The sequence below is a fragment of the Conger conger genome, chromosome 1 (assembly GCF_963514075.1).
Source record: "Conger conger chromosome 1, fConCon1.1, whole genome shotgun sequence".
In the NCBI taxonomy this organism is placed as follows: Eukaryota; Metazoa; Chordata; class Actinopteri; order Anguilliformes; family Congridae; genus Conger; species Conger conger.
Window position 1 is genome coordinate 56,512,262 of NC_083760.1, and position 13,424 is coordinate 56,525,685.

The 13,424-nt window shown below is 39.0% G+C and overlaps 1 long non-coding RNA gene across 1 annotated transcript in view; it reads left to right on the forward strand.

Annotated features, from left to right (window-relative positions):
- Window positions 1–11: 11 nt before the first annotated feature.
- Window positions 12–13,424, forward strand: part of LOC133110106 (uncharacterized) — a 64,019-nt gene continuing 50,606 nt past the window's right edge. Inside the window, exons 1-2 of the long non-coding RNA XR_009704814.1 lie at window positions 12–56; window positions 1,948–2,012. This is a non-coding gene — a long non-coding RNA (uncharacterized LOC133110106). The remainder of the gene's footprint in view (window positions 57–1,947; window positions 2,013–13,424) is intronic.

Below are 13,424 nucleotides of genomic sequence, written 5' to 3' on the forward strand. Positions count from 1 at the left end.
TTGTAAATCGAGTGTAGTCAGTGCGGACTGAGACCGCCAAAGATCTGCACTGGAAGGTAAGGGCGCTCCGTGCTCAATGTGCACAGTGTACCAAGATGCGTTCTGAAATTAGACGATGGAACAAGCCATCCGTCATCAGGGCTGCAGTACAGCTTTACCAGCAAAATAGTGTGGGCTGTCTGCAGAGCTATAATGCATGTAGTCTGCGACCATCGTATTTAACACACCACGAGGGCATTTTTGATAATGATCTTGTAGCCTACTTGACTCGACTAAATGGCTACCGACAACGGGCTACACATACTAAATACTAATGTGAAATATAACTGATTCATTTTCATTCCTCTGTCTGCCTGCCTTATTCCTGGCAGTAATGTCAGCCATGGTAACAATATTAATACGAATATACCATTTCAGAATGAGTCGTATGTTTCACAGAAACTGAAAATAAATCCAATGCACCGACATAGTCTACGTAGCGGACTTCATTCATTCATTAATTCATTCATCCATTCACTAATTCATTCATCCATCCATTCATTCGTTTCTTTCACATTTTAATCATTATCACTGCTTTGAAAAAAAAAAAGATTTTAAGCTAAGGACTACATCTTCACTGTACTGAACAGTTGCAATCATTCTGTCAATTTATCTCTGCACAGACTGATTTTTGACAGTTTTTCGTTTTTTTCCCCAATTTACTTTCAACTTATAGGCTGCTCAACAACACCCATGGGAAAAGTTTGTTTAACTGTGATGTGAATTTGAATAAACTAAATTTATATCACTAAAAGAGTGATATAAATATGCATGGTCACTTGCATACCATTTGTTATAATGGCAATGAGATAAGAGAGCTTCAGTAATGGCAGTGAGTCATTTATCCTTTGCACATTTGTTTCATTTGTCATTACTAAATGTTAAGCTGTACTTTGGTTAAAAAAAAAAGAAAAGAAGTGGCAACTCTGCTTATAATGGACTATTGTGACAATGTAACTATAACCTTTTTTTTATTTCAGAATGTCACTGTATTTCTGACATTTTGTAGATTCAATACAGAACTTGCCTTTCATGGTTATAAAAAGCAGCGTATGTTTTTCTATATATTTTTGCCATTTGTTTGATGATGACATTTGTGAGTTATTCTACTCTTACATAAAAATAAGATCACAGTGGCAGACACGTGTAAAGGTAGACAAATAATAAAATAAATCACTGTTGTACTGTCACATGCTGACATATTCAATGTTCATTCTTACAAAGATTTTAGCATCATACATTGTCACTATGATCATTTTTCTGAAATATACAAACATTATAGATTATTTTGTACATCCTAATCCTGTGTCATATTTACATACATACATACATACATACATACATATAAAGAATACCTCATGGCTCAAATTACTTCCACTGAAGCTGTTGCTGTACCTCAGGGATGCCCAACCCTCTTCCTGGACATCTACTGTAGATTTTCACTTTAACCTAAACAAAGCACATCTCATTCCACAGAAAGATCCATCATTGAGTTCATAATTAGTATAATCATGTGCCAGGTTAGGCTTGAAATGGAAACCTACAGGATTGGTAGATCATCAGGAACATGGTTGGGCAGCCCTGCTGTACATAGTCACCCCTGCTACCAGAGGTTGGAGATTGGCACTGTGTGTGTACATGTGTGTGTTTGTGTATTTGTAAGATACAGCATATTAGATATGTTAACCATTTCTATGATGTGAAAATAAAAGACTGGTAAGAACAATAAAAAGTCGAGGCCAACTGAAAACATTGGCCTTCCAGGACCAAAATCTATTCAAATGAATCAAACTGTTATAAGCATTGCTGAAAGGTGTCGTTGAAAGTTTGAGTCAAGGCACCAGAATATCAGAATATATTCTTGCCATGCCTTCATCTTATAATGAGTTTTGGTCACTTTATTCCCAGGCAACTTCTCCTGGCAGCTCCGGGAGTCTCCTGGAACGTGGAATCGGCTCCCTGATGCCAGAGAGGTCAGAAATCTCCCCCAAAGAAATAGGTGGAAATTAAATTTAGACACTGGCATGAACTGACCATCTGTCACAAACTGCAAAGTTTGGGGGAATCCTCATATTTACCTAATGTTCAGGGGGGCACGTCTCCCAGGGTTGGATGTTTGCATTCCTGATGTAGGATAATATAGGTTCACCATACTTGATATTTGACTGTAAGAGAACAGTGACGGATGGGAATTCTGAAAACAATGCTGTGCTATTTGTTTGTGGTCTATGGAGCGAGCAAAACCTACTGTAGTACGACATTTTTAGGAATATAAAAATCCAGTTTGGATTAATATTGTCAGTCCTAAAAGAGGAATTATCCAGAAAAAGAGGACATCTGGTCAGCATAGTTCATATCTATGTTAAGTGTAGTGCTGTAGATTACAAAAAGCCGTAGCACCAAATGTTAAAATTTTGAGGTACAGCTGAACTTTATATTAGTGGATGTGGCTTAGTAGATGCAGTTGTATCTGACAATTGTTTTGTAGATGCAAAGGAATATGAGTGATTTTACATCAGTCCCTGACTGATGATGAAGTGGCAAAAATACAGCACAATCTACTGTAACAGAATTGTTAATGCTCCTGGAGTCATTGCCCACCGGTGGTAAAACCTTGTCTGTACCATTTACTTCAAAGAGAGCCAGTCACTCAATGCTTATGTATTATTTAACCCACAAATGAATGTAGTCGGTAGTTTCATCTTCATAGACACAGTCTGGCTGTGTGAGGAAAACACAATGGATGCATTTCAATTTGATTCAAAGTTCAGGACAGAACGTATTGAATCCAAGCCCATTAGTTAGTTAATGAGTCCAAATGTAAACACCTTGGTTTATACCTCAGAAAAAGAGTGTCCCAGTTCTTAAATTAAATTAAATTTAAGATAAAATCTGATGCCCATATTGGCATTGTAAGCTGAATGTAAATACATCTGCCTGCTTTGGGTGTTTGTTTGGATGTCTTTTTCTTTACCAGAGAGTTGAACATTTTTATTTTGGAGATTTATTACCTGGAGATGGTCATCTGAAAATGTGCAATAACACATGATCCAGTACATTGGTTACTGCATATATCATCTGTACTGAGGGGATATTCAAAAACTACTTGAAAAAACAACATGGTCTTTGAAATATTTTACCAGGCACTGGAACTAATCAAAAGCAGAATAAACACTGAAAGTATCCAAAAGGGATTATGTGTTGAAACGGTAAGATGTTCTTTGTGTTCTTAGCAAAGAAGTGATTTAGGCTGGGATAATCCTACCAGAGGCAGCGATTGTCCCTTAAATAAAACCATGCGCAAAACCCATAATCGTACAAACTATTCAGAAAAGCTGTGCAAATATACTTTACTGCGTGAGTATTTACGCAAAATGCGCCGGAGGGAAGGACATATACTGCTCACCACCCTAGCTGTGCGATCACAGGGAATGTCGGGCCTGAGTGTCTCGGATGTGTGACGAAAGAGGAAATGGGGTAAGGTCAGGCTGGGCGCAGGGCAACACAACAGGAAGCAGGCAGGTGTTTTAGGTGAAGGCTTTGTGTGTGTGAGTGCTGAGAAGCTCTGAGCAATGTGTGGCGTGGCAGTTAAAATGCGCACACTCTGAAACCACGTTCATAGGGTCGGGTCCCTGCTCTGATGACCGAGTAAGGCTTTTTTCACCCAATTACTGAGGTAAAAGAAAACCCTGCTCGGTAAACAGAGATAAAGAATGTCAACATCTGATATGAAAGGAAAAACAAGAATGAAGTTAGATAACAGGCAAATGTACATTTTTCTTCATTTCTTTTCAATTTGCCAAACCCACAGTGGTACTGTGGTACTAGCCATTTTGATCACGGTTGTTGAACATAAATGATGAATGAATCAGCTTGAGACATGAGTCAGAGGAAGACACTTCCTGTACAGCTAAACAGGCAGACTTACAGGCACCGCTAAAGTAGTTGTGCTCACCGGTGCACAGGCAGGCAGTCCAACCCAGTCAAATAAAACCCTCCGGGCTCCAAGGAAAACACATCTGGCACTGGCATGGTCCAGATTAAATATGACTGAGGTACACCTCTCTATTAGAACAGTGCCTTAACTGAATGAGCCACCGAGCAACTTCCAAGCAACTTTATCCAACAGAGTGCAGTGGGGCTACTAAAACATTAAGAGGAGTATATTGCATTAAATACGTACAGTAGTTATTAATTACAACATACTGTAGCTAGTTAATAATGAAAATGATTCCAATATTAAGAAGAATGTATAAACCAGACAAGTTTTATTTTACTATTTATCTCCAAATGATGTAGTTGAAATGTGATAATAAAAACAAAGGTCCCGTAGGGGTCCCCTAGACTGCAGTTTGGGACCCAATAGATTGTACAGTGAAAGCATTTTGGATGTGTAGATGTCATATTTGGTCAGGGCCTTTATGTGATTGGTTGACAGAGAGCTCATCAGTGGTTGGATATGCCACAGTTCAGATCTCACTGTGACCACTGAATGTACTTACATCATTCTCAGTGTATACAACACAGGATACAATGAACGTGTAAGAGCCATAAGATATTCTTTAGAATACTGTGTTCGTGTTGGTATACTATTATTACACCGAGCTGTTGAACAGTCGAGCAGTGTGATTTCTTTGTGCGTTCAAAACATTCATTTGGAATCATTCCGTTGCCTTGTTGGAAGGAGGTGTGAAATCTTTCTCCCCCTCAACAACTGTGCGGATGGCATGAGCACGCACACAGTGATGTGAATATTCGCCATGCCAAATGTCTTTTGACTTCATTGGTACTTTTCCCTTCATATTTGATGGGGGAGCACCGAATGACTCAATTGGAACAGAAGGTGTACAATGGGTGCCTGGGACTTATCTCACGATAGCCCTTCTGCTGATCCTTTTTGGTGAGCAATCATCGCTTTACACCTCCGTAAAATAAAAAAAATCTTGCGCTACAGGAGGACTGAGAGTTTGAACTGTGTTCTGAGGGTTTAATGCTACAGGGAGTGATAATCTCTCTTAATTTTCTCTTAATTTGTGACCTTCTGATACAGACTCACTAAAAAACAGATCCTAATGCTGTGTTTTTGCCAAATCTGAAATTTGTTATCTTTGCTAAATCTTCAGTCCCCAGGGGTAGTTTGAAAGAGGAAAGAGGTTAATGTAATATAAAGCTCTTGTGAGTGTTGTTTACCTGCATTAAATTGACACAGATCTTCTTGCCACCTGTTTCCCTTTGTTTATCTAATTGGATTAAGCTCTGTGAAAGGTTTCTCCAGGTACAGATTCTTTCAGAATCGCTGGCCACTGGCCATTAAAGGATGAGTTGTCGTGGTTACAGGCCAAATCTGTAGGAACCAATAACCACAGCTTCTGAGGTTGGGTCTACATCAGCCAGAGCTCCAGGATAATCATGATCAACCCTCATTGTCAATCAGTTCAGTGGAGGGTCCCAAATGTTTGATTGTCACCAGACTACTGTCATCAAGGGACCTGTTTTGTTGCCGCCTCACAAGATTGCTCTCTGGTGCTACAGTGCCACCTGCTGCCAAAGCCTGAGAAGACAGCGTCGGATTAGAGGCATCATGCAAAAACATGAAACACTGAACATATACTACATGACGATGATTCATCTATGACAATCAGTTGATTATAGATTATTCATAAAACATTTTGAAAAAAGGGAAGTTAAATTATACCAGGGCAGTCAAGAGCACACATTGCTGAGGAGTATTTATAAAGCCAATGCAATATTGCCACAGTAAGGCAACAACAGATTTTCAAACACACTACATAGAGTCAATCAGGTGATACATATTAGTGGCCTCATTTTATTTGATATCACTCAACAAAATGACCACAGCATGCTTCATGACTTCATGAGCATAAGGGTTAGTCCTCGACCCCTTAGTTAGGCTCTATATAAAAATTACCTTCCACTGCGGTGTCATGGGGTAAATATTAAAATGTATGCCGATGAAACTGTTGTCTATGTACATGCCAAAACACCAGAGCAAACTGCCTCTAAATTAACAGCCATGGCACTGGTATCACAGAGTAAATGTAAGCAAAGCTGTGGGTATGTTTTTTTACTATAACTCAAAGACACCCAGTTTGTGCTGACATTTTCATTCAAGGGGAAAAAACATAGTCATCGAATTCAAATATCTTGGAATTATCCTGGATTCTAACCTTACTTTTAAGAAACACATCAAGAAATCAAATACAACTTGTTGAACTACAGACCCCCCCACACCCCCCACACAAAACATGAAAACATCTACATGCTTGCTATAGTTTTATTGCACATGTCATACTGCACAACTACCTGGTGCCAAGGTGGAGAAACTGCTATAAAGCCACTGTTATCCCTGTATAAACGCACCCAAAAAATTCTGGATAAAAATACATCCAATATCATCACTGTAACATACACAAGAAGTATCATTCATTAAGCTTTGAGAGTTTATTTTCAGATTTATGTCTTGTGTACAAGATTCATATCTTGTACACACCCCCACCTCTGAATGTATTATATCTCGAGGAGATTGCACAATACCCATGCGACACACAACATTTGGTCAGTCTGCCTTCTCTATTAGTAATTGGAATACACCGGCAGATATTAAGAGTGACAGTTCCTTGAGCAGCTTCACAGCTATTTTATATATTGACTGGAATTGGCCAAGGGACTGCAGATGGAAATGAGCTGAAGCTAAATTTGGTACAATACATCAAATAGCAACATTTATGTTTAATATTGTACATGTTACAAATAAAGAATTAATAAAAATTAGTAATATGTCATGCAATGTGAAACAACCTAAATATTTATGTTACAGGTAAAGTGATATCATCATTATATGCTAGTTAAATAAAACAAATGCATATTATTCCACAGTATTAGTAATGGAAAAAGCTACACAGTATGACCTAACCATCCTCAATCAGGGTCTGGTCTTCAGACATGGAATTTTACTGTCACCTTGTGGATGGATATTGAATTGAATGGAGAACTGAAAAGTGGCTGTCTGAATGTCCTACAGGTCCAAACCCTCCATTATTTAAATACATAAAATAATATAAATACATTAATTAAATTGCATAGTTAATAGTTAATGTGTAGTTAAACTTGACCTTATTTGGATACAAATGTACATTAAAAAAACATATTATGTACATTTTCAGCTTGGCCCCCTTTGGAAAATAAACACAAACGAATATAGTACATAAAATTAACTAAAAAGAATGAAATACAATATCATGATATAGTTATTCTATGAATAACATACTGTATGAACTTGTGTTTTCCTTGCAGTTAGATATGTGAGATATGTGAACTGCACTAAAAATCAAACACAAAGGAAGGTGATATCCTTGTAGATCCCTGAACTTTAATTGGGGGTCATTCATGCAAATATATTTCCATGCTAAAATAGGCTAGGCTAGACCCTATATCTACAGGTTCATGCATTAAATCTGGCAGTGATTGGTCCACAGTGGTGGGATATACAGTAATTGCCTTTCTCACCAGGGGTTGGGTGGGTGTAGATCAGCCAGGAGTCCTCATATCTCCAGTACATTGCTGCCTCTCCACAATGTCAGGCAACTACAAGCTATCAGTTGTTGTCAGTGCAAGGTACACCTCTTCTGCTGTCAGTCTTATCAGTCCTTTTGCACTATGTGGTCTAAGCTGTCAAACAAATGCTTGAAATATGTCTTGAATTGCAGCTCTCTTTGTGTGGATCTGGGACATAGAGCGGTGACACCAGAAGCGTGTTAAACCGCCAATTTGCAGTATTATGAATGATATTATTTATCACATTAATAAATAAAACATGACAATACAAGATAAATAGTCAAATTCTTATATTCTTGTCTCAATTTAATTACTAGAGTCCTCCAATCAGGAATTTGCCTGAGCTTCAAATTGAGAAAATGCAAGGTAAGCGTGGAGTGGTTCAGTCGGCATTTAGCCACAGCTGTGGGCAACTAGATAATCATGCCTGAGGTCTACGGTTTATCTGTTCCGTCTGCAATGAGACCAGGGCAGAGGACTGGGCCATGGCCCAAGTTATAGAAGGCAACACATGCATCATTATTGGTCCAATCATACAGTTTCTGTGACTCTAATGAAACCAAATACAGCGAAATCCTCTGTGGCATTTCATCCATCTTCTGCACTCCAAACAAAAATGAACCTGGCTAGAGTACAAAACAAATTGTTCAAGCAGCTATGAAATTATGAATACTCAAATAGCCAAATGCTCAGTACATCATACATCAATAAATTGCTTTCAAGCAGCCGGCCATGCTGTAAATATGCACTATGCATTAGTACTGTACATTATCCACCATGCACCTCTTGTTACAATAAACTAAAAATGGTTGCTTACGACAGTACATTTCTGCTGGTAGCAGTGTCAGCAGACTACAAACAGCCTGATAGGTTCCATTTGAGGAATCCAGAAGAACTGGCTTAAATTCAAGAATTCTTCAATTTTCCTAATGACCAGGACCAATTCATCACTACAGTACATGTGCTACAGTACAGACCCCCCCACACCCCCCACTCCCCATACCAAATTACATTCAATATTCTAACCGCCAGGTTTTGTATTGTTCTACTGCTCCTTATCCATGCAAATGTATCAAGTGTAATGTGTGGGTGGTTGTATGGGAGACGTATGTACTGTAAATATAAAATATTGTAATTCATAAAATGTATTTGCAGAGCATTACAACTGGTCAAAATAGCAAAAACACACAGGGTTATTATACATTCAATAATTCAAACCAAACAAGTTTACACCCAGAAATAAATAATAAAAAGAACAATCCCTCTCCACCTGTTCCTGTTCCTTTCTTGCAGACTTTCTTCCACTCATGGAGCAAGAATTCAAAGAACTTATGATTCTTCATTTTCTGCTTGATAACATTCCAGAGGTTGTCGATGGGGTTCATGTCTGGAGATTGGGCAGGGATAGGGTCTGCATCTGGTGTTCCTCCATCCACACTTTGACTTACTTGGGTATATGGCACAGACCTTTTTCACAGAGACAAATCTGCCCGGTTTCAGCCTTGCTGAAGCTCCCCCAGTTCACGACTGATCTTCTGCCGAATTTCACAGTGGGTGTGAGACACTCATTATAATGAGTGTGGCAGTGTTGCTTGGCACTTCCATTGAAAATAGCCAATTTTGAACCTCTATATCTCACCCATTTCAGAACCAATCTCAATGCAATTTCACAAGTCTACTACAATGGCAACTACTGATTTTGGTATTGCTATGGTGGGCCATTTCTGTGGTATACATACCCTTATAAATGAGCACAAAAAATGTATCACTAATTTAATTAATACTCAATTTAAATCTAACACATCCTGACACAAGACCACTCATTCTGTGGGTAATTCAGAAATATACGTGGTTTTTCTAATTTCACGACTGTACATTTTACTGAATTTGAATTAGACCTCAAAATTCTAAATTGTCCATAGACTTGACCTTGCAAGACACAATGCTAACATTAATTAATTAATTAATTAATTCATTATCCTAACCCACTTATCCTGAACAGGGTCGCAGAGGGGCTGGAGCCTATCCCAGCGTACATTGGGCGAAAGGCAGGAATACACCCTGGACAGGTCGGCAGTCCATCGAAGGGCACACACACCATTCACTCACACACTCATACCTATGGGCAATTTAGGCTCTCCAATCAGCCTATCCTGCATGTCTTTGGACTGTGGGAAGGAAACCAGAGTACCCGGAGGAAACCCACGCAAACACGGGGAGAACATGCAAACTCCACACAGAGAGGCCCCGGCCGACAGGGATTCGAACCCAGGACCTCCTTGCAGTGAGGCGGCAGTGCTACCTACTGCACCATCCGTGCCGCCTACAATGCTAACATGAATGAGGCTAATCTAAAGCTTTAAATAAACAAACATGACTGTTATGTTCAGCAACGTTATCGTGTGCAGGTAGTAGCTACCTAGATTACTTTACATAGCACACGGACAGTAGCAGAAGCCAGTTTCACTCACTGTTCAAGCAAGCATTCTACATGTTGGATACACTAAAGCAAGGGCAGCCTAAAGAGACCAGTTAGGTTGATGTACATGAACAGAAAACCTATAGCTAAATCGCCAGCTATGTTAGTTTAGCAGGCTTGTCAAAAACATCAACAAAGTCAGTTCACTAGGGTAGCCAGCTAGCTCTAGCTACAAAGAAAAATGGCAGTGACAGTGTTCATTCTGGCGACCGTGCTATAAGAAAGATATAGAGGTGCTGCAAAAGGTTCAGAGAAGGGCAACAAGATTGATTCCATGTATAAAAGATAAGAGTAGGATATACTTTAGATGCTTACTCTCTTTAACCTAAGTAAAAGGAGACTTGGGGGGATTTGATTGAGGCTTTAAAGGAATTAACAAAGTGAACTACAGGCAATTATTCAGGGTGAGTTTGGTTTGCTGAACGAGAGGGCACAAACTGAAACTGAAACAGGACAAATTATTTATTTATACCATTTATTAGGTATACCTGTACACCAGTTTGTTAATTAAAATATTTAATCAGCCAATGTGCCGGCAACAAAATGGAGACATTGGCTCAGGCGGTAAGAGCAGATGCCTGGTAGTCGGAGGGTTGCCGGTTCGATCCCGCCCTGGGTGTGCCGAAGTGTCCCTGTGCAAGACACCTAACCCCCAATTGCTCCTGATGAGCTGGTTGGTGTCTTGCATGGCAGCCAATCGCCGTTGGTGTGAGTGTGTGTATGTATGGGTGAATGAGAAGCATCAATTGTACAGCGCTTTGAATAAAGGCGCTATATATAGCCAACCATTTACCATTTACCATATAAGCATGCAGACATGTTCAAGAGGTTCAAATGTCAGAATGGGGAAGAAATGATTGAAATGATGTAGGTGATTGTAAGTGGATTGAGTAACTCATAAACTGCTGATCTTCAGTCATTTTCTCGCAGTGTTTGCAGAGAATGGTGCAAAAAACAAAAAACATCCAGTGAGCAGCAGTTCTGCAGGCAGAAAGGCGTTGTTAATGAGAGAGGTCAGAGGGACGGGCCAGACTGGTCAAAGCTCACAGGAAGGTGACAGCAACGCAAATACCCATGCATATACATCAATAAATACATTCCCTCCAAAAGGCATACATGTAGGCTTCAGACCTGTTGGCTTTCTTGCATGTGGGTGGACTGCAGACACACACACACACACACACACACGCATGCACACACGCACACACCCAGTGTCCTCAGTGGAATTGTTTGACCCCTTGGTAAGGTTGAGCCAAAGAGGCTATAAAAATGTAATTGTTTATCAGCTTGATCTTGCACTCGGAAATCTGACCTTCAATTGAGGTAAAATTATTCAAAGAAAAAAATTACTAATCGAGAAATATTTTCTCAAAATCAAGCTCGTCGCACATAATTGATTTGGCAACTCATGAAATTCTTATGAACAAAGTATAATAGTATATTGCTATTTATATTTAACTTTAAGTTAATCTTTATGAACCCTTTGGTCATCTATGATTTCTTGTTTCACTGGGGCATAAATATGAAGTGACACATGCCAAACTCCCGTTGTCATCCATCAACATGGAGGTCAGTCTCAGGGAATACAGAATGGAATGAGATTGAAAGTGGTTGACCTTCATAAATCAGGCAGTGGCTATAAAAATGCCTGAATATAACCATGTCCAATATAAAGACAATAATTTGGAAGTTTAAAACAACTGGAGCTGTGATTACTCCTCGTGGAAGAGGATGCAAGTGTATTTTTCCCCAACGCACAGTGAGGAGGATGGTTTGAGAGCCAAAGGATTCTCTAAGGTCGCGTCTTGGAGTTGCGTCTTGGAACATAGATTGGATCCAACCCTCTCCTTGAGGCACACCAGCCGCTCTGTGTAATTAAACAGCAGTCCATCACTAGCACACCAAACAATTTGCCCAGATGAGTCCAAAATTGAGCTACAGTATTTGCCCACAAACACCAGAGGTGGGAATGAGTATCTCGCAAACTGCTGATCTTCAGTGATTTTCTCACACAGTCTCTAGAGTTTGCAGAGAATGGTACAAAACACTAAAATCATCCAGTGAGCAGGATGGACATGCATAAAGGGATAGTCATGCATAACGGAACCTCATATTGTGGTACAGTACATGACATTTTTGACTGATCATAGCAAGGTAATGATCCAATGATCCAACAATATTATTTCTCATTATTTCTACAAATCTAAAATTGTTGATTACTGAGGCAAATGTCCCAAAACCTATGGAGCTCACTGTATATATTTTATGATAGATTCCATGAAATGTGTTGCTTGAATAATTATTTAGACCACTGATATTTGCTGAAATAACTTTTTACAGCAGTAACACATTTATTTTTGGTATCAACAAACCTTGTGCACTGGTTGGGGTTGATTTTCATGTATTATTCTTGCTATAGTTGCTCCAGCTCTCTGAGGTGGGATTTCCTAACTGTTTCTATCTATAGATTGTAAATGTTTTATTTTTATTTTTTGCAAATGTGTGATGTGGGTTGTATTTATAATATTATTTCCTAAATTAAAGAGGCATAAATAACAGATTCAAAAGTTGTGCAGGTGTCTCAATAAATTTTTACAGTGGAATTCATGCAATGTCTGCCTTCTCCATAAGTACAGCTTACACAAAGTTCTAGAAACCTACATTATGTTAAGTAACTCGCAATACCTAATATAACTAGTCAACAGGGTAGCAAAGTAATACTACTGCTACAGAAAAATATGGTGCTTAACTTAGTTTGCTAATTGACGATTCACTTTTTCTTTTACTTCAGGTTTAATATATGCTTTCAATTGGTCCAGTTTTCAGATTTCAGATATAGAAGTTTCTGAGAATCAGGTGGCTTTTAGGGCTAGTACTCGGGGCATTCAGGGGATTGTGGTCCAAAGCAAGAAAAAACACTCCAAAGCAACTTGTACAGTGATGAGGTATTATGTAATTTCTTGGTTTAGACAATGAACCCCCGAATGGCCCCTATACCAGCCATTGTAAAACTGGCAAGTAAATACATTGAAACTGCATATAGTCTAAAACATCCCCTTTTGATTGACATATTTGAGTTTATCTTGTTCTTCGTTCCAACTTTTATTTTAACGTGACTGGAGCTGATTATTATTATTTTTTTCATTCTATGAGTACAAATGTAAAAACATATTCGCTTTGACAGTTTTTTGGAATCTTTCTGGGATTGTTTTGATTCCTGCAACAACACCATACAGCACTGGTCGTTTACTGTAATCTATGGCACACATAAATCTCCTTCTGTATCTTGGTAAACAAGGAACTATATTTATCGGTGGCTATACACATACCA